Source organism: Rattus rattus, chromosome 4 (genome assembly GCF_011064425.1).
Source record: "Rattus rattus isolate New Zealand chromosome 4, Rrattus_CSIRO_v1, whole genome shotgun sequence".
Classification (NCBI taxonomy): Eukaryota; Metazoa; Chordata; class Mammalia; order Rodentia; family Muridae; genus Rattus; species Rattus rattus.
Window position 1 is genome coordinate 161590084 of NC_046157.1, and position 21084 is coordinate 161611167.

Consider the following 21084-nt stretch of genomic DNA (forward strand, 5'->3'; position numbering starts at 1 on the left):
GGAGTGGGCATCTCCCTAGGACGACTCCTTAATCATGCTTCTAATTACAAAAGGCTGCTGCTGTTGGCCATGGAGGTAGAAGAAGCACTGGGGTGTAGTCATTCCTGAGCCAATCTCAGCTGGCTCCAGCCATCCCGGAAAGAGTTTCTCCCAATAGGGAGGGTAGCTGACTGCCTCAGGTCCAGGTTCACACTAAAGCCAACCTTGGCAGAGGACAAGACTCAGAAGACAAAGTCTTTCCATTTTGCTGTCTTGGCCCTAGGCATGCGCTAGGGAGGAGAAAGGCTGGAGCTAAACCCTGCCGCGGCCTGCTCGCCTGCTTGCCTGCTTGCCTGCTCGCCTGCTTGTTGTCTTTGTTTTGATCGAAGTGCCCTGTCACCGGGCTGGGTGGATTGAGTTGCCTTACCTGTCTAGTGTTTACATGCCTTTTGCATCTGACAGACTCCACGATCCATTCCAGTCGTAATCCCTCGTACTTTCCCTCTCCCTCCCAACGCGCTTCTATAATGTTAGGAAATGATTAAGAGTCATTTTGGGGGCCAGCGGGATTGACTCAGTCAGGTAAAGGCACTTGCCACCAAGTTAATGATCGACTTTGATCCCTGTCACCCTCATGGTGGAAGGAGAAGAACTAATTCCCCCAGGTTGCCCTCTGACCTCTGCACATGAACCACGATGCCAGTGGGTGGGCTCACCCATGAATGTAAGTGAAGAGGGAAAGAGTTGGTTGGCATGGAGTGGCTGTTGCCATTCCCTGCCCAGAGGAAGTGGGATCTCAAAGGCTCTTGTTTACCAGTGGGATTGCATCTGTTTTTGTGGACTTGGTAGAAAATAGTAATTAGTTGCCTGTGTTCCAGATAAGTACTGGTCTTACAGGGGGATGGGGGCGGGGAGGACAGACGTGATTGGCGTGAGCGTGCTTCAGCTGCACCTGGGCACAAGTTGAAAGCATTTGAGGCTTGATGTTTCCTTTGGGACAAATGCTTGAAAGTAGATTTGCAATATTAAAGGTGTTAAGTGTGTTGGAAGTTTGCCCCCTAGGGGTGCAAGTTTTTAATAGTAATGGCTGTAGTAATGATCGCATTGTTTGTCTCTGTGGATTGACCAGTACCACAGACTTTATGGATCCTGTAGAAAACCCACAAGTTGTGTTTCTAATCCCAGTGCTTGGGAAGTAAGAGTTAGGAGGCTCACCCTCTGATACATATATCAGGTTTGAAGCCTGTCTCAGAAAAGTAAAACACAGGCTGAAAATAGCATTTTTTTTTTTTTAAAGAATACTGGGTCATAGTGAACACATATACACAGAACTCTGGAGTCTCACTTTATTGTAAAGTCTTGGGTGTGTGTGTGTGTGTGTGTGTGTGTGTGTGTATGTATGTGTAAAGCTATAACTATACACCTTTCACCAGTATGAAGTCTTTGCCATTGGTGAAAGTGTCAGAAGTGTCAGGTCAGTCCTCAAGACATGGGGGCAGCCAGTCCCGAGGTGCTTAGAGCCAGTGTTGTAGCATCCCAGCATTCAGGTCCTCCCACTTGGTTAGGATCCTGTGCCTTTATGCATTTGTTTTGTAGAATGTCAGTTGTTGGGAGAGAGGCAGAAAGAGGTGGCATGGTGAGTAAGAGTGTGTAAATGTTTTTGCAGAGGATCCAGTTCCCGGCACCCACATCCTTCAGTTCACAGTGGCCTAGAACACCAGTTCCAGAGGAGTCAGATGCCTCTGGTCTCCATGGGCACTTGCATTTAGGCGCATACCCATGTAAGACTCAAATACATGTACTTAAATAAAATATCTCTTAAAGGATATCAGTTGTTCAGAATTTAAGTGTTATGTGAATGAAAATCCCCGCCCTGAAGCTACAGTTGAGTGCCCCCGGAACCCATGTATCTCCTTGTGAATAGTGCCAGGGCTGGACCCATCATGCCTTGGCTAAACTTACTTTGGGACTCAGGTGGCTTTGCAGGACTCAAAACTTTTGTTATTAGAGAGAAGGGTGCTTGTTGCTGTATGTGAGGTGTGAGGTCTGGGGCTCCCTACAGCTGCATCCCTTGACTAAATAGTGACAAAAGTCCAGCCTAGGCCACTTCCAAGCTGCTTTTACTGGCCCAGGCTTAGGCCCCTGCAGGCCTGAAGCCCCATCAGCATTTTTGGATGTCTTGCTGACTTTAAATCTATCCCATAATGATTTGGAGGTTGTGATTCTAAAGGGAATCAGAGAAGCCAAAACCCAAAGGCTCTGTCTAACAGCTATTAAATTGTGAGCTGGCTGTGAGAAAAGTTACTTTAAAAGCTGTATTACAGTAAACATTTTCCCTGTCCTAGAACACATGGCTGCCCTCAGACGAGATGTCTCTGTTAGCAAAGGCAAAGGCAAAATGATTACATTCTCTTCTTTTTCTGGATTCCCAGTTCAAGGGATTTAGGACAGAAAGATGGAAACAACAGCCCGCCTTCCCAGGATGCTTCACCAGGAAGGCTCTCCTCACTGATGCGTTGAGTCCAGGGCTTACATGGGTTTGACACATTTTTCAGAGACCTGTGTCAGATCAAGGGCAGCTTTGTGTTAGATGACATGTGTGTTAGGACAGTCTGTTAACAGAAGTATAATTCAATATAAGGAAAGCTCAAATTATAAATGATTAATAGCGCCCGCCAACTGGTGTGTCAGTCTGCAGCCTGCTCTCTGTCTGACAGGTACCATCAGACTAACTTGCTGACACTCCTAGGGACTAGCCACCAGGCTGGAGGTACGTGTAGGGTCTTCCTTTACTACGTGGGAGGATTGATTACTGCAAGAAAGTGATCCTGTGATAGCTTCTGCTAGGGTTAGTTTTTTAAATTAGTAATTTATAACTGATTTCTGAGAGTTCCTCAGTGCCTGTGCCCCTTAGTTTCTGAGTCCCTGGCTCTTGTATTGCATGGTTATTATGGGATGAAAGGCTGTTAGAGTATCAAACAACAAGAAAACGTGGGTGGCCAGAAGGAGGAAATAGCAATTAAAGTGCTGATATAACTTGGTACACTGTTGTCCACTTGATTTGCTACGGGACAGGGCAAATAGTTTGTAATGAAGCAGTGTCATTCAAAGTTTCTCCTTTGAAACACTTTGAAACATTTCGAAGTTGATTATCTACTCCTGTTTGATGGCAGGTGAGCGTTCAGACTAAGAGCTCAGTCTGGCTGGTTGGTTTGTCGTTAGGCAGGATGGGCTGGGATTGTGCAGGCTGCGCTAGGGAGAGCAGCCTTGAAGGTCAGCCTGGGAGACTTTGGGCAGCCAGGACTAGGCTGTTTGACTAGGTCTGTGACTTCTGCTTGGAGCTTCATTTCAGCATAGGTGACCTGCTTGTATCTCTTTCTGACAACATGGGCTTGGGATATCCTGCTGGAGTAGTGTTCAGGCAGGGGCCCATTGCAGCAACCTGTTTGGCTGCTCAAGTATTAACTGATAGCTCTTTGTTTGGAAACACGGCTGTTTTGTTCTGGCTTTTGTTTGTTTTGTTTCTCTGGTGCACCAGCACATCCACGGGGTCATCTGCATTTTCTAGGCTGCAGAATCTGAGGGCCCATGGAGGCATAGTGCCTTCCTCTGTGTGTGTGTGTGTGTGTGTGTGTGTGTGTGTGTGTGTGTGTGTGTGTGCGCGCGCGCGAGCACAGATCAGCAACAGACCTGCTAGTCTCAAGAGTGAGTTCCTGGGCCAGTGCTGGTGTTAGCCCTCCATGTGCTGTGCATGCGCACAACAGGTTTGCTCTTGTTAAATGCTTGCAGGAAGGATGGATGAGAGAGCCAAGGGGACAGGAAGGATGGAGCAAGTGTCCTTGAGCTGGAGAAGGAGTTGGCTGGTGACTTCAGGGGGTAAAATGGGCAGGATCTTGCAGGATCAGCAGGAGTTTGCTACATGAGGAGAGGACTCCCCACCAACAAGTTAGGATTTCTTTTGGGAACTGCTAAGCACCCCATCCTGTCCTCAGATCTAATACATGTTGGTGACAGCTACCCCAACATAAAGCAGAGAAAAAGAAAAAGACGTAATCTTCTAAACAATGTTTATGTTCCTGGCATAAAGTGTTCTTTTTGCAGAGCAGTGGCTTGAGACAGCTATATTAATTTAAATTGTCACTGCAAGTGAGATAGGGAAGGACAGAGAAGTGTTTTCTTACCAAGTAGCGTCGCCGTTGGGAACTACAGCTATGTGGCAGCTCCACATGATTAAGGGCAGGATTGGTATTAAGGTCAACAGATGAGCAGAAAAGAGGGGAGATTATTATCTTTTCATTATTGTGAGAGAAGGACCATCTGCCTATGGTGGTTTGGCTCCTACTGAGCCCCGCGTCTGCTTCTTGGTGGGTGACAGCCCTGGGGTTCCACCTTTCATGATGGCGGGTATTCATCTGGCTTAGCTTGCTCTCCTCCTGGCTACTATTTTGGACATTGCTTTAAACGCCCCTGCAGTGTAAAGGAGCTGCATACCTTCTATATGGCTAGTTTGAATTTAAAGGTTAGTTCTACCCCACCTCCCCACTGCCCCCATTTTTTCTTGTGCTTGTGTTTGCTTTTGGTCCTGCTTTTCCTCGGTTGCTCTCTCGGCATCACCGATGGGTATAATGCTCAGAAAACTTAGCAATCAGTAAGCCACTGTGACCCAGGAGATGGGAAAACTCCGTTCTCACTGTCAGTACCAGGGCGCACCAGGGCAAGTGCTGGACGGCATCCTTCTGGCTTCTCCTTATCTGGCAACTGAAGATAATTTTATGAGGTGCATTCTGTCCACAGGAGTGAAAGGGGAAAGAGAGTTCCGTTCCCACACCCTTGCCTGGAGAGCAGAGAAGCCTTGCATCTCTTCCGACATGGGGCTCCGGGTGAGGTTTGCGTGAGGCAGTGGGCCAGCTGGTCTGGCCAGCATGCAGGAAGGTTCTCTTTGTTCAGTGCACGACCGGCACAGAACAGTGGGGCTCAAGTGCTGAGAGTGGGTGTCCTTTTGTTTGAGATGGTCGTCACAGGGAATCCTGTGTTCCCTCTTGTCCTCGGTGCCTGTCATCGCAAGGGCTGCTTTGAGCGGGTCTGCTGACTGTCAGACACTCGGGAATTGACTGCATAAACAATGGCAGCAGCCTTCTGTATGAGGCCCCCACCCTTGCCCTTTAGCTCTGACACCAGGGCAGGATTACTCTGACGCTGCTTCTGTTGGGATGGGAGATAGGTATTTATCTAGTGCTTACCTTGTGGCTCCAGTGCGCGCTTCAAAATTCTGATTTGTGGGGGATGCGGCTCAGTAAGCAGTGTTTGCCTAGTGTGCATGAAGCCATGAGCTCTGTTGCTAGTACCACATAGACTGATGTGGTGACTTGCTCCTGGCAATCCTAGCAATGAGGAGTGTAGGCAGGAGCATGAGAAAGTCATCCTCATCTGAGGCCAGCCTGGGCTACATGAGAAGCTATCTCAAAGGGGGAAAAAGAATAATTGCATCCTACAGCCTGAGTTCTGTTGTCTAAGAAGCAGGCTTTCACCCACAGTGCACAGGGCTGCAGCAGCCTTGTTCTTTCTGCCCAGGGCGTCACATTACAGCACAGAGTTCCGGGATGGATGGGCATAGCATCCTTTTGACCATGTTAGTTCCTACACTAGAACTTTAGCCTTTCAAGGATCTGCCAGGGTCCCCCAGGAGTCTCAAATTAAGGCTGAACCTGACCAGGCTCCTAGTAGAATCTGGAAGCCACATTCAACAAAGACTGAGAATTTGTGGTTTGGAAGGTGAAGACTATAGGGCCCTGCAGGCTTCTCCTCAGAATTGGGACAGCAGATATACAGCAGGGGTTATTAGCTGAACTCTTGGAGAGGAGGCTTGCTACTCAGTATCCAAGCACAGCATCCCACTTTGTACTAGGCCGTCTGAATAGCTGAGATACTCCCGACATTAGGGCTGTCATGCTAGAGAAAGGTGGGAGGGCTATGGGCTTGTGGTTGGAGTTGTGAAGATGCTACTCTTCGTCCTAGGTGCTGGGTCTTGGGGAGTGTTCAGCCTGCAGCCCACACATAACCAAGGATGGTTCTGAATGTGGCTTAACACATAATTGTAAACTTAGTTATAAGGGATTTTCGTATTTCTTTTAATGACTGGATTGTGCCATTCTCAAATATAAATTGTGTAGATGACAACATCGATCATGGCACATTGCCAAAAGACTGGACATGCCCCTACAGCCCTGAAGATATTTATACCTGTCCTCTTCCCATGGATGGTTTGCTCTGGTGCGAACTGAAGATGTGCTTCTGGAATGTGTCTAAACGGGGAGACCTGGCCTACCTGCCCCTTCTATCTCACCACTGTTTCTCTCTGGCTTATTGAGGCTTAGTAAGGGTCCTGCCCACTGGCAAGCCAGGTGTCTGGCAATGATGAACTGTTCTGCCCTCCTCCTTTTCTCAGCAGGGCCCCTTTGGGCAACATTTTCTGGGCCCTTTGAGCTCTGATCCACCAATGCTTTTGTGGTCCAGGTGATGGGCAGTGGCCAAGCCTGACCTTAACACAGGTTTCCTCTCTTGCTTTCTCAAAAGCTGGCCAGAAGCAGGGAAGGAAGATTTCCTCTGATGGTTGTGGAAAGTTAGGCCAGTGGAGTTGGCCACATGGGTTCTGTCTCTGTTGCAACAGTGTGGTTAGCCATGCAGCCCAGACAGGCCTCAAAGCCACCCTGAGCCCAATCTGCCCCATGTTCTTAAGTAACTGTTTCAAGCTTCCTTTGGTTCTGGGAACTGAAGTAGGCAGAAGATGCAGAAGTAGGCGTGACAACAGGTTTGAGCCTGTGAAGCTAGCATCACGGCTTCAGTTTATTTGCCTGTGATACATTTTGCAAAGGGCCTGTGACATCCAGCATGTGGGTGTGCTTGGCTTTATGGTCAAGATGCATACCTGGTGGGTAGGTATGCTAGTGGGTAAAGTTGCTGGTTTAAGCTAACTTTGGATTCTCTTTTCCCTACTTTTTAAAACATTTTCTCACAACCTTCATGTGGCTGCTGTTTTTACAATGATTGCCCAAGCATAAGCAGGGAGAAGATGGTTTTCTTGTGTGGCTTTACTGCGCCTCCTCTGTTCATTCCTAAAACTGGAAGTCACTTCCCAACTTATGCACCAAATACAGTCTATTAGAGCTCCAGTTTGAGAGCTGAGTCGTCATATAACGTTCCTTGGCCTCGATGTACTAGAAGATAAATAGGTAGATGGATTGTGGAATGGAGTGAGTGAGTTGGGGAGGAGAAGGAGAGGAGAGAGGGAGGGAGGGATGAATGGCTGGATGGATGGCCGGATGGATGGGTGGTTGGATGGGGTGGACAGATGGTCGGATGGATAGGTGGTTGGGTGGGTGGGGTGGGTGGATGGATGGATGGATGGATGGATGGATGGATGGTGGGATAGATGGATGGATGGTTGGATGGATGGTCAGATGGATGGGTGGATGGTTGGATGGATGGTCGGATGGATGGTTGGATGGATGGATGGTTGGATGGATGGTCGGATGGATGGGTGGATGGATGGTTGGATGGATAGGTGGTTGGATGGGTGGTTGGATGGGTGGTTGGATGGGTGGATGGATGGGTGGATGGTCAGATGGTTGGTTGGGTGGATGGGTTGGATGGATGGATGATTGGGTGGGTGGATGGATGGATGGATGGATGGGTGCATGATAGATGGGTGGATGGATGGATGGATGGGTGGATGGATGGATGGGTGCATGATGGGTGGATGGATGGATGGTCAAATGGTTGGTGGATGGATGGATGGATAGGTGGTGGTGGGCCACGGTGGGATGGATGGATGGATGGTTGGTTGGATAGATGGATGGATGGATTGGATGGATGGATGGATGGTTGGTTGGGTTGGATGGATGGATGGGTGGATGGATGGATGGGTGGATGGATGGTCAGATGGTTGGTCGGATGGATGATGGATGGATGCATGATGGATGGGTGGATGGATGGATGGATGGGTGCATGGATGGATGGCTGGATGGAAAAAGCTCTGTTTAGATTTCATTTGATATGCATTGCACTGAGCATTGTAGCTTGACTTGGCTACTTTGTGGGTTCTTCTTTCTTCCCCTTTATCTATCCTTCCTCCCTTCCAACCTCGTAACACTAGGTAGAAGAGAAAAAGGAAAAAAGAAGAACGGAGTGACGATACTGTTTGATCTTCACCGTCAGGGTATCTAATTTCTTCTATTAATTTCTTCACATATTTGACAAACTGCGTCTAACTACTAGCTGACCAACTAGTTAGTCCCTTCTATCAGCTGTAGCATTTACATCCTCTGAAAAGTCCCCAGAATTCAAACGTCACACACTCGCAAAAACTATCAGCAGCTGGCAGAGATCACACCCGCGTTGCAGCAAGTCCTAGTCAGCTGCCGTGGACAGTATGAAGCAGCCCCTTATCCCACACCTGGGAGTAAAACAAAAACACACTCACCAAGAATGCTCACTACAGAATAACTGCACATGATAATTTATAAAATGTATAGATGATAAAATAAGCTTTAGTATATTTATTAACAGTTACAAATCTGTTACAATTTGAAAGTGCACAATGACCTTTTAAGGAGAGAAACTGAGGTAGGAGATTCATGCCCCAGAGACCCTGTCTTACTGGCCTGGGATCAGCTTTCAGCAAAAATAATAATCACCTATGGTGTACATAGTACATGCTAATTGTTTCTCCCTCTGTGAGGGAGGCAACCCTGCTTGCCTGACTGTCGTTCTAGCTATTGAACCACTCCTAGCTCCTGCTTGTTAATTCTCAAGTCTAATTTAGGGAGTCAGCTCCTCTGTGGTCTTCCTTTGGAGAACCAGAGGCTTGGGTTATTAGCATGTCAGGTTCAGCTTGGGGTGTTAGCATGTCAGGTTCAGAGCAGTGTCTTAGAGCAAGGCTGGAACACATTCCCTCTGGAACATGGATTGGAAGATGCCGGCAGAAGAAGTGCAGACAGGAACCATGGTGCATTTTCTTCTGTGATGACAGTTGCCATCTGCCATTGGTTTCTGCTTGCGTGTTGAAGCTACACCAGTGAGTTTAGTGGCTTATGAGTGTCACTTCTCCACGACAGAGGATCTTACAGAGCTGAAGAATTGGGGCCACTTAACAGAATCCTCAAGGGCATTCCCCTGTGACATTGAGATCATGAGCTATTTAACCAAGGTCACTCCTGGTCTGATAGAAATAGGCACACTCTATGGTCACCTGTGACCATCATGAAGCCTTGGGACTGTGTGGCCCTGGTGTGGCTGGTTGATGATCTGTGTTCAGAATTGTCAGAGCCGCAAGGGGTGTGATTGCTGTTCTGTGGATCCACTGAGAGTGGAGAGTCCAATGTTAAATTGTGGCGAGTGGGGGTGTAGGAAGCTGGCGACTGAGGAAGGAAGGCCTGGCTTTCTGGTCTTCTTTGGTTGTTGCCAGCCTTACTTGGGGATAGTTTTTCATTTCTTCACCCACCCACCTATTCATTCAATTAAATGCTGGTTCATCCTGTGGTTGTTTAGCAGAACTTAGCTTATTAATGTTCAATATAGTGGAGCTCTCTCTCTGGGCCACACCGAGTCCTGCTAGCTCTTCTCCTACACTGTTGTCACCTGCCCAGGATGCTTCCACTGCTGTTTATGGGAAAGCACTCGGGCCTTTACGGCTGGAGCATTCTCTGCTCCTGATCACTAATGGCTCTTAGAGTGGCCGAGGTGCTTCTCTTGATAAAGCCCTCTGACAAAAGCAGGAAGGGTTTATTCTGGACAGCGAGGGGAAACATACAGAGAAGGGGCGTATTCTGGCTCATAGGAGGACAGTCTATTATGGCTGGGAAATCAGGCCCCAGGAGTTTGAAGTAGCTGGTTGCATCATATTCACTGTCAGAAGACAGAAAGCGATAGACACAGCTCCCTTTCCAGGATCCCAGCAAGGCCATGACGTCATCCCCTGTGGGCGGGTCTTCCCATTTCAAGATAATCAAGATAATCTTACAGGTGTGCTTAAAGGCCCATCTCATAGATGATTCTAGATACTGTCCAGCTGATGACACCAGGGGCGGCAGTGACAGTTGTACCACTACTGCCCCCCACTTACAGAGAGCTGAACCCACAAGTAATGTGCTGCTAGTGCCGTTTGAACTTGAGAAAGAAAAATACTTAATGCCAGAGCTCTTTGTAGGAATATAAAGTGTACGGAGCGGTTAAGTAGGAGGCCCTGATTGGCAACTGATGGGCAAAGCTCATGCCAGGCCAGGTACCAGGCAGGAGAGAAGAGGCAGTGAGTGCTTAAGGTGGTGAGTGGGTGGTCAGGGGATGGTGTGAGTCCATTCCTTGGCGGGTGTGATTTGTGGGAGTTTGCCCAGGGGTTTTCTCTCTGGCTTAGGAAGATGGAGTTTTGATACTGTAAACTATTTATTTCCCAGGATAAAATGTCTAATGCTAGCCATGCCATAACACGAGGACTAAAATTGTGCACTTGGAGTTAGGTTCGGGTGTAGGTGTGAGCTTGGTCACAGCCACTGACAAGCGCAAAGGCCCTGTCAAAGTTCTGAGGACTGAGGACTTGAGCATCCGTCTGGTGACCTGTCCTTCTCTCCTGTCTAGATCTTCAGATAGCTGGTGGCCTTCACAAGGATGCTTAGTAGACTGCAGAGAAGAGGTCATATGGGAGATGCTGGGACCAGCCCGTTAGCCCCAGTTTCCTCATGTTTACGAGATGCTCCTTCCCTGAAAGCAGTTTGGGGTATTACATACTGGCACAGTCTAAGCCAGTGGTTCTTAACATGTGAGCCGTGACCCCTTTGGGAGTCAAATGACCCTTTCATAGGGGTCACCTAAGACCATTGGAAAACACATTTACATTACAACAAACAGCAGAATTACAGTTATGAAGTAGCAACAGAATAAATTTATGTTTTGGGGTCACTGCAACATGAGGAACTGTATCAAAGGGTTGCAGCATTAGGAAGGTTGAGAACCACTGGTTGAGGCCTTTGCTGTTACACAGATCCACATTTTAAAGACAGCCACACTACAGGAGAGATCTGAGTCACTTCTTGACTGAGATAGCATTGATCTCTTGGCGGGTGAAGTGGTCAGGGCCACTCTGGAACAGCCATTCGGCTGCTGTGCTCTAGGTGGTCAGCGTTACCAGTGTGGAATTTCAGCTGCATGTGAGCCTTCCGGCTGTGACTTTTCATTTGTCCTAGGTGAAGGTATGGCAGTGACAGTTTAAGATATATATCTCCAAGTGAGTCTTGGGATCATTCAGCTCAACCATTAGTCTGAGATCTGTTAGGGGTTGAGGGCTTGGCTGAGTGGCAGAGTGCTTGCTTGGGGTATACAAGGTCTGGATTGGGTCCCAAGCACCGGCCAAAAGAGGCCGTGTGTGTGTGTGTGTGTGTGTGTGTGTGTGTGTGTGTGTGTGTGTGTGTGTGTGTGTGTGTGTGTCTGTCTGTCTGTCTGTCTGTCTGTCTGTCTGTCTGTCTGTAATCCTAGTACTTGGATGGCAGAGGCAGGAGGATTGGTTCAGTGGCTATCTCAGGCATGTCGTAGCAAGTTTTGAGACCAGCCTGAGCCACACAGGACCTTGTCTCAGTAAAACCCAAAATCTGTATCTTCACATATTTACCTGGTGTTTATCAGTTTAATTTGATAAAACTTGAAGATCAGATTGTGTTTTCTGAAGTGGTGCTTTCCAAGACATGCCTGTGTAGCCTGACTTTTATTCCCCCTCGTAGCAGAAATGGGAAGCTGTCTTTATTTTGGTCAGATTTAGCGTCACACAGGATATTTCCTGAGGCTTCCCTTGAGACATTAGCAGGACCAGGAAGGTCTGAGGGTCTCACTGTGTGTCTTTTCCAAGGGAAGGTGTGTTTTCTGGTGAATCTAGACTTCCTGCCAGATCTTCCTAGAGTCTTCTCTTAACTTCTGCTCTCGACATGGGCAGATGGGTCAGAAACCTCCTTCTGTATATCCTGTCTGTTGTCCTGTGGGGGTTGTCTTTGGTCTGTGTCTGACCCTTCACTTTCCCTCTCTGGCGTCCAGGTTCCTGTATGCATATCTTAGGCTGAGTATGGTGCTCTGTTCAGTTCTCCTCACAGGTCTTGGCTGGTCCTGGGATCTCATTCTCTTTGGAGTGGGAGGGGGACCCAGCCCTAGGATCACTTTCTGTGGAGTTGGAGGGGACCAGCAAGAGCCTTTCATATGTCGCGCCCTCCCCCTCACTTCCAGCACACGTCTGGAACTTTCTGCCTCTCCTTGCAGCATCAGAAGTAGCTTTCAGAAAAGCCCAGATCTCATCACACCCAGGGCCAGCCTGGCTAGCCTCTCTGCATCTGTTTTCACCGTCATTCGAGTAGAGACGTAGGGATTTGAATTCTTCCCATTTGCTGAGATTTTGTCTGTCGCTGAGCAACCATTGGGACTTTGACAGGGAGTGGCCACTGATGAGAAGAAGCCACTGCCCCTTTCATCAAGCACAGTGGAGACAGGCTTTGGAGTGTTAGGAGACATGCAGTAGAACATGGCCGGCTTGGACCCAGCCTCTCGTCACATGCCTTAGTCTCAAACTCCTGTCACTTGACTCTGTCATTCAAGGGACCAACCTGACTCCTAGACTGGCCCGTTGCTGTGTCGACAACAGCTACTGCTGCCTCTGGTCCTTCTCTGGTGTGTTGGCCAGGCCGTGTGTCTTGAGGGTGTGTGCTGACTGCACAGATGCCCCATGCAGTGGGTTATTGCCCCTTGGAGTAATAGAGTTTCCGTTTATAGAAATTCACATCTGAACGCATAGAGATTTGCTTAGAGCTTGAGAAATGAGCCTGCAGCTGCTCAGGTCTCCTGTTTGCAGCCCCCGCCCCACTATGTCTCAGTAGTGTTTCCTGAGAATACCGGGCACTGACAAGATTAGAAGCTAGAGCAAGGTTGGGGGATTTAGCTCAGTGGGGCTTGCCTAGGGCGCCAAGGCCCTAAGGCCCTGGGTTGGTCCCAGCTCGGAAAAAAAAAAAAAAAAAAAAAAAAAAAAAGCTAGAGCAAGAAGTTTCCAGGGGGGGGGGGGGGGGGGGGGGAGGGGGGGGAGGGGGGGGGGGGGGAGCTAGTTGGCGAAGCATTTCCTAGAGGGCGTACATGTTGATTTCACAGAGGCAGTTTACGGAAGTCACGGTTTATTTTGGCTCATAGTTCGAAGGGTTGAGGTCCATCAGGTGGTGAAGACATGGCTGGAGGAGTGAGAGGCAGCTCATCACGCTGCACCTGTAGTCCAAAGCTGAGAGAGGGAGCGCTGGTACTCAGCCACTTTTACTCTTCATAAACTTTGCCCTGAATGGTGCTGCCCACATGCCAGACCTTCATTGTTAAATCTTTCTGGAAAACCCCTCATGGACGCACACAGGTGTCTGTTTCCATGGTGATTGTAAATCTCTAGTAGGGAATGAAGACGAACCAACAAGGCAGAAAGCCTGAGGTTTTTTCCCCAAGAAGAACAAAACAGTGATGGGGAAAGCGGGGTTGGCGAATCCACGTGTGCCAGCCCCGCCCCCTGGACCTTGGTGGCCTTGCTGCCCTTCATCGTAGGCTCTCAGAGCTGTGCACACACCAGGCTCCTCTGTCAGTCAGACGAGAGGACGCTCCTCAGGTTCACTTCTGTGCGTGTCACAGGATTTAATACCATGCCTTTGCACATCTCAGCCATGGGCAGCAGGGAATGTTCTAACTCCTTTGTGAAAACATCCAGCTCACTTACTCAAGCCTCGGTCCCCACATGGAGGTGCATTCTGTGCAGTGTGGAGTTCTTAGTGGGTCCCTAGCAGAGCCGTGATGGGAGGAGCCAGGCACAGCACTGCCCCTCTGCTCTGGGTTCTCCCTAAGTTGGGCTGCCTACCTGGGTGAGGTGCAGGCCTCCTGGCCTTGGGTGTGTTGGCCTTGATTGATTGCTCTCTCCTTGTCTTCAGCCGACATCCTCCTGCTTCCTGCCCCCCCCCCCAAGTCTGGTTCTACTCTTGGATTCAAGAAGTCGAAATCAATGGCTTCATATTCAGTGTTCTAAATTGAGCCACATAAACACTTTGGGCCTGGACTGAGGGTTTGGCATGAACTCGAGGCTGCTATTTTCGATACACCAGAAGCCTTCTTGGAAGTTGTTCACTGTGGGCTCTTCTCCATTTAGGCTGTGAGCTTAGGATCTCAGCTTGCTCGGATGGGGGTGCTAGGAGCATTGGGGGAGGGGCTCCCAAGATCTGGAAGCACAGAAAACCTACCCAAATGGTTCTAAGGCCCCGGTCACTTTGGTGAGAGTCCGGCTCTGGGGCCTTGAGTGCTGAGCATGCTCAGATAGCTTGGGGTTAGCCCCTGCAGCTTGCTGTGGAGCTGTCAAATCCAGGGGCAGCCAGTCTTTCCCACCTGTGGATGCTGCTGTCACTGTTGTCTTCTGGGATTGGGAAGGCGATCTTTTTAAAGTTCTGTGGCCAGGGCGGGCATATCAGAAGAACGTGATGGCAGTCTACTGACTGCACTGGCCGCCCTCTGTCGTGGAATTGCTGTGTATAGAGATGCATATGTAGAAGTATAGAGAGACCTCTAGCATAGAACCGCAGACGTGGACCTCCTGCTACAGACCTTTAATGGAGTCCGTCACATGGATCTGAGGAAACCCTGGCCAGCTTCTGATCTTTTTTATCTCCACATCAGGTGTACAGTGACCAGATGACTTCTATGAACATGTGATCGTGGTAGGGTCACATGTGACAGGTATTGGATTGTAGAAGTCTCAGGAGAGAGCCTTACTGTTCTGGCTTCATCACATCTGCTCAGGGCTTTGCAGAGCAGCCCGGCCACCTCGTTCTAGGAACCCATGTTTCTGCCTTTCCGTGTTCCTCTGTTCTGAGTATGGCCTCACGGCATAGACTGTTTCACCATGTTCTTTCCACTCTCCTGACCTGGAGGAAATGCCGGGTGGGGTAGCTTGCGGACAAAGGCTGCTAAGACAGATCTAGAGATTAAATTCCCCAGCGTATACAGGCATTCAATGTATTATAAGTTGTGTCAAAGAAATAAGCACCCAGTTGCTGGCTACAGGTGCAGTGAGAAACTACAAAGATCTCTCGAGACTGAACCAGTAGAGCAAAACAACCTCCGACCCCAAGCATTCATGTCAAGCTTGGCTTTGACTGTGGTCCAACTGAGGTGCTCTCTTAGGGAGCCTCTGTGCAGGGGTTCATACCTAGCCCCTGGACCTGCTCCTTCTGCTTGCCTCTACCACGAGAACACTGAAGCACCTTCCATCCACCCCGCTGCTCCAGCAGGTACCTGCTTTCCAGCGGGATGATGCCACACTTGGCTCAGCCTCCATTCCGAGAGCTCTTCCTCTGCCAGTCTACCCCCTCCACTTGTTTCTTATAACCTCCACAGACCAGATCCCATCACACCTCTGTCTTCTGAAGAGCAGGATGTGACCCATCTTCTCACCCTTCAGAGCTCCCAGGTGACTCCTACCTAACTGTGCCAACACCAGGACCACATTGTCCTTCATCCTTGTGACCCCTCCTTGCCCTCCTACACCATCCCTTTCCCTCTCAGCCTCAGCACCTGCCCCTCTCCCTCCCTAACATAAATGTCAGCACTTTAGAGACCACCCCTGACCAGCACACTCCACTGCTAACCTTTCTCTCATCTGCTGTACTGGTCTTGTTTTCTCTGTCGCTTTTAGCACGGCGTGGCGTGACATACCTTCTACCCATGCTTCTCAAAGGCAGCTACAGGCCCGGGGTTGGTTGCGGGTGTCTCTAATATGGGGTCCAGTGCTTGGATCTAGAAACACTTAGTGCATGCTGTGGACAGTGTGCTAGGGGAGTTGCCAGGTGCTGTGAGGAGGAGAGAAAAACCTTCCTGGTCTTTATGGACCTAGGAAGTCCATGGGTGCCGAGCTCAAATGTCCATAGTCTTCAGTGGGCCCTCCTGTCTGGGCTGCATTCTGGCAGAGGCTCTGAAAAGTCCCTGCAGACGTTGCCATGGAAAAGGCCAGTTAGGAAGTGGGCACTAGAGGAGAGTGACATGCAGGACACATCCTGAGACCCTCTCTCCACCTCTTCTTCATGTGGGAAGAATGCTGCCCTACAGTACAATGTGATCTTCCTGAAGCATTCAGGGACCGGTGGGCTGAGGAGCCGAGCTGCCTCAGTTGAGGCAGATGACAGACGTTTTACATCCTTAGTCTCTGGCTGCAGCTCTCAGGGTCCTATCTGGAGCTCTACTGTAACCAAGGGCAGTTTAGGAAGGAGGTCTCTGCCTCAGTCAGCCAACATCTCTGCAGCCAGGTGCTTGAAGGATTTGAGCCATGAAGAGCATCACAGGGACCAGTGCCCACCACACTCATCTTTGTTGTTGGACTCCATTTGAAGAGCCTGACAGAGTGGTACCTGTTGGCCCAGCGGAGGCCGAGTGCATCAGGTGGAATAGTTAACTGCAGGCTGATGTCAGTCAGTTCTTTCCATGCATGGGAAACCACACCCTACCCCAAACGGAGTTGATTATTCTGGCAAAATTGCAGCTCTAGGAGTTGGTTCCTTGGTAGTTTGTGGCTTGTCTAATGGAAAATCATGGCATATTTGACATCTCTCATATTGTGTGCTTTTTATAGAAGCAGCAGAGATCACCGCCTGATTTGGAAGGCTGTATTGTGTGTGTGCTCACCTGTCCTCAGGTTCAGTCAGGGAGAAAGATACAGCCAAGATTGGGGAGGTCCTTTGGGTGTCTTTTGCTTTCTGAGTCATTTGCCTCATGTTGCTCGGACATCTTGAGACTTTTTGGGGTGTGTCCTGCTAGTTCTGAGGACCTCAACTTGTTTGCATGTAGACAGGGGGATGTTACATATGAGTAAAGGCAAGCGTGTCCCAGGCTGTGAGCATCCATGCCCAGGGCAAGGTGGGCACCAGAGCTAGTGATACTGAGTTTTCCTTCCTGGCTTACCGTGGATAGCATGACAGGGATCCCTAGTGGGATCTTCAGCTGTGACCCCTGGGATACTGTGTCACTCTGGGCAATACAAGCTCTCAGTGATGGGTGGGTGGGAGATGTGAGCCCCTCCTTGTAGCTGGTGATGTGTGTTAGGTAGTCTTCTGTTAATTTTCTGTTGAAAAGATCTTGGAAGGCAGGGAAGAACCTTTGACCCTCGTGGCCTGAGGAAGGAGACGAGGAGGAGTGAGCCCTTGCCCTGCTTTTCCACCTGATTGTGCTTGGCAGCATTTTTAGTGCAAGGCTGACCCTCACAGGCTTGAGGGTCAGCACCTCCACCACCAGGTGGAACCTTTTGTGACCCTCCAGGCCTAAGAGGAACCGCTCCTGGCTGCAAAAGTAGCTTTATTGACGTTTCTTAGAAAAGTAGTGGTTGCTCCTGAATAAAGACAGGACTCAAGTCGGTAAAGGCCGAGAAATGATAATCGAGAAAACAAGGTCCTGGAGGCCCCACCCCCGAGAGGCAGGCCCCGCAGTGTTAGCTGTTCCTCCGTCTTCCTGTGCGTTGTTCACACTCTGCCTTTAATTACTTGGTAGACAGACTGAGTACTGGTTGCACATGTCTGTGACCTAGATTTTGCGCTCCATATGTTACACCACATTTATTTTGGGACCTTATCTGGGAGAAGCCTGATTTTGCTCAGGGTTATACTATTTGTCAGGGGCGGCCTCTGCCCAAGCATATATGACTGCCATAGCAGAGTTTGTACTTTGTCACCTAGATGTCACAGGGCATGGTGACAGTGAGGGCAGCAGTATTACAGAGAGGCTCTGCGGAGGGAGGTGTTTTATCTAGAACATGGAGCCCGGGGGTTGCTAAGCTGAGCTGAGCATAATGACCGGCCGTGTTACTTTTCCCTTGTTGCTGTGATAAAGCACCATGACCAGATTTGCTTTATGGAAGACAGAGTTTATGTTCGACTAACGACTTCAGGGGGATCAGAGTCTGTCGGCAGGGGGTAGGCATGGTACCCAGCTCTGGGCATGGTGGCAGGAACTTGAAGGTGGGGGGGGGGACGAGTGCACCTCTTTAACTGTAAACATGAAACAGGAAGCAAACTGAATGGGACAGTATTCCTATAAACTCGCCAAGAGCACCATCAGCCTAGGACCGAGTGTTCAAATGCCTTGCACCAGGGCGTGCCGTTCAGGTTTGGAGCACAGGCTGCAGGGACGCTGTAGTAAGATCTGTGCAACAGGAAGGTAGTGGTCTCTGCCTGAGGCGCCAGGGTAGCAACAGGTCTAAAAGAGGCCTGGGAATGGTCAGTTCTGGACAGGTGACCTTGTGTGGCAATGGGGGTGCAACGGCCTTTGTTTTTTATGCTCCTCAGAAAGAGCTGGGACTGCCGTCTTTCTCCCTGGGGATCTGTAGCCTGCCCGGGAAGATGCTCCCAGCAATGCCTTCATCACCTGGGTGACGGCCGTGAGATGGAAATTTGATGGAATGAGGGCACAGGCTTCAGGGCTGCCAGTATTTCACTCAGAATATTTCAGCCTCCTCTTACCCAGCACACACCCACCTTTCTCAGGGATATTTGGAATATGGATGTATCAAGCCACGTAGGAGTCTGTGGTTGCTGTCCTGGCTCCCCTCAGCTTGTGGGCTGAGGGATATCTTCCTCCTTTCCAGTCTCACTAACATCCACACGTTTCCTCCTCCTTGTCAGACTGTGCTTTCAGTCACTATGGATCTGCATATACAGCACTAGGCCGCGCTCCTAGAACACTGCTCTCCCTAAGCATGGGTTGTGTGAGGAGACAGTCCCTAAGGGAATCATACGGCTAGAGTCCTTGAGATCACACCTCAGCTGGTGCTCTTTTGACTCCACATAATCCTGAGAAGGTCCATCAAGGTTCGGGGAAGGTGATCGTCCAGGATGTGGGGGAGGGAGCCATCTTGGTTGGGAATCTGTGGGTCACTGAGGAACAGCCGGCAGTAACAGGAGTCTGGCAGTCATCTAGTACCCTTGAGGACTGGGTTTACTCAAGTGTTACTCCACTGGCAACAGAGGACTTTTGATAAGAAATGGAGTCAGACTGTGACACACAGGTTTGGAAGCTGTCTCTGCCTTGGGTGTCGATCACTGTTGCACAAAGCTCCTCTTCCTCTGTAGAGCATCTGTCTCCTTCCTCAGCACAGCTTTGATAGGGCCAGGGACCTGGCTTTCCCCGGCGCCTGGTCTCTCCCTGGGTAGACCTGCTCCTTTTCTTTGTTGCTCTGTTCCCTATTTTAGGGCTTTGCAGATGTTCTCAGGTTAAAAAAAGTCCATGTCTGTTGCTAAAAAGAGTGCACTTCTAAAGAACCTTTGTGGAATTTTAAGGTTCCAAGAGCATCCCAGTACCTGAGACAGTGTTTTTGTTCAGTTTTGTTTTTTTTTTCCTCTCTCCCCTCTCACGTACAATTTTAGCTTTCTTTTCTTACTCTGGTGGCAGCTTCGTGTCTGTGGTCCCTGGAGCCCAGCGAGGTGGGGAGCATGAAGTCATTGTGGTGATCCTGCAGGCCAGGGTGTGTGTAATACGTGCCCCAGGGGCCTTGGCCGTGCTGGGCCTTGTGTCCACCAACCAGACGATGCAGTTAGGACTCTGGCCTGATGGAGGGCATTAATAAACTATTAGCTCATGACACTGAGGCCCCAGGAAGGCACCCAGTGGATATGTGGGATTGAAAGCTTTCTTAGAAACCTGGCATTTCTAGTCGTGCTCCTCTAGGCTACAGGTGAGGATGCGGTGGTCCCGACTGACCCAGTTCTTCATCCATCAGTCCGTCATCTTGCTTGTTCTCTGTCCTGCTGGGCTTTACCAGGGCACTGTGCTGGGTTCCTTCTGCTCACTAGAGTATCTTTGACTGTTTAAGAAGCTGCAGAGATCTGACAGGTTTGTGATTACATCGTACTGTGGGTTGTACCGTGTGACGTCACTGCTCAAGCTCCTCTGATCTGCACTTCCAGTTTGTCTCGTGGACAAACCCAGCCACCATAGGGACAAAGCCTACTAGTGACCTGTTTCTGCTCTGTCTTCCTAGTTGTTGGTGGCCTGCTCCCTGTAGTGGGGATGGGGCTTTGCTCTGGATGAGCCCAAGTCCTCTGAGGACAAGGAAGGTTCAGGGTGCCTTTGGCTTCCATGCTCCTTAGTGTCTACCAGGAGTTGATGTAGTCAGGAGGACCTGAGGTTGGGGGAGGTCCAGGCAGAGGCTAGGGAGGCTGTGGTCTGCATCTGTGAGCAGTGGGGGTTGATGGCACTGTGGTGTCCCTAAAGTGGGTGGGCCCTGTGGAGATGTATGGTGTCTCTTGCTGAAACAGGTCCCCTCTGGTACAAGAGCTGCCCTTTGGGCTGCTCAGAAGGAGCACGAAGGCAGCCCTGGCCCCTGAAGCTCATCCTGTGTCTTTCCTGCGTGCTTCCTCTGCTCGCACAGGCTACAGTTGAGGTGTGTCCTCATGAATCTTGGGGCCCTGTGGGTAGTTCAGTCCCTGCAACCTTTGTTCTCCTGTCCACTTGGCTATTATTCATAACCCACTGGTCATGATTACTGGAGACTAGTGAATGAACTGGTGTCACATTTTACACGCCTAACCTGGAGTCCAGTAGCCATCACTGCAGGGGGAGGTCAGGACACAGCACCTACTTTTGTTGAGCTGACTAAAGAATGTTAAGTTCTGGGACCGTAGGCTGGTGTTAGAGGCACTTGTCTAGCATTCAGGGGGTCCTGTGTTAGACACGGCCCACTGCAAAAAAAGGGGGTGGGGGAGTAATTGAAGCCCAGTGCTAGGTTAGTAACAAGGAATGAAGAGAACACTTGTGGCATCAAGCAGGAGCCAGGCAGCCTGGCCCACACGCATCAGTGGCCATCTCTGCCCTACTGTTAAAGTGCTCCTAAACCGGTGCCCACGGATGTATTTCCTTCTTGTTACTCTATTCCAGGGAGTGGGGTGTTAAGTGGGCACCGCTATCTCTTCTGTGATACTGTTTTTGGTGAGGGTGTTGAGACCAGGGTAGTCAGGTTGACTTTGAACTCACTGTGTAGCCTAGGAGGACCTCGAACTTCTGATCCTTATGATCCTACCTCTCAAATGT

General features: G+C 49.7%; 1 protein-coding gene across 9 annotated transcripts in view; it reads left to right on the forward strand.

Annotated features, from left to right (window-relative positions):
* The window catches only part of Agap1 (ArfGAP with GTPase domain, ankyrin repeat and PH domain 1), a 428036-nt gene that overhangs the window by 124373 nt on the left and 282579 nt on the right, over positions 1-21084 (forward strand). The gene's annotated exons all lie outside the window — the stretch shown is intronic.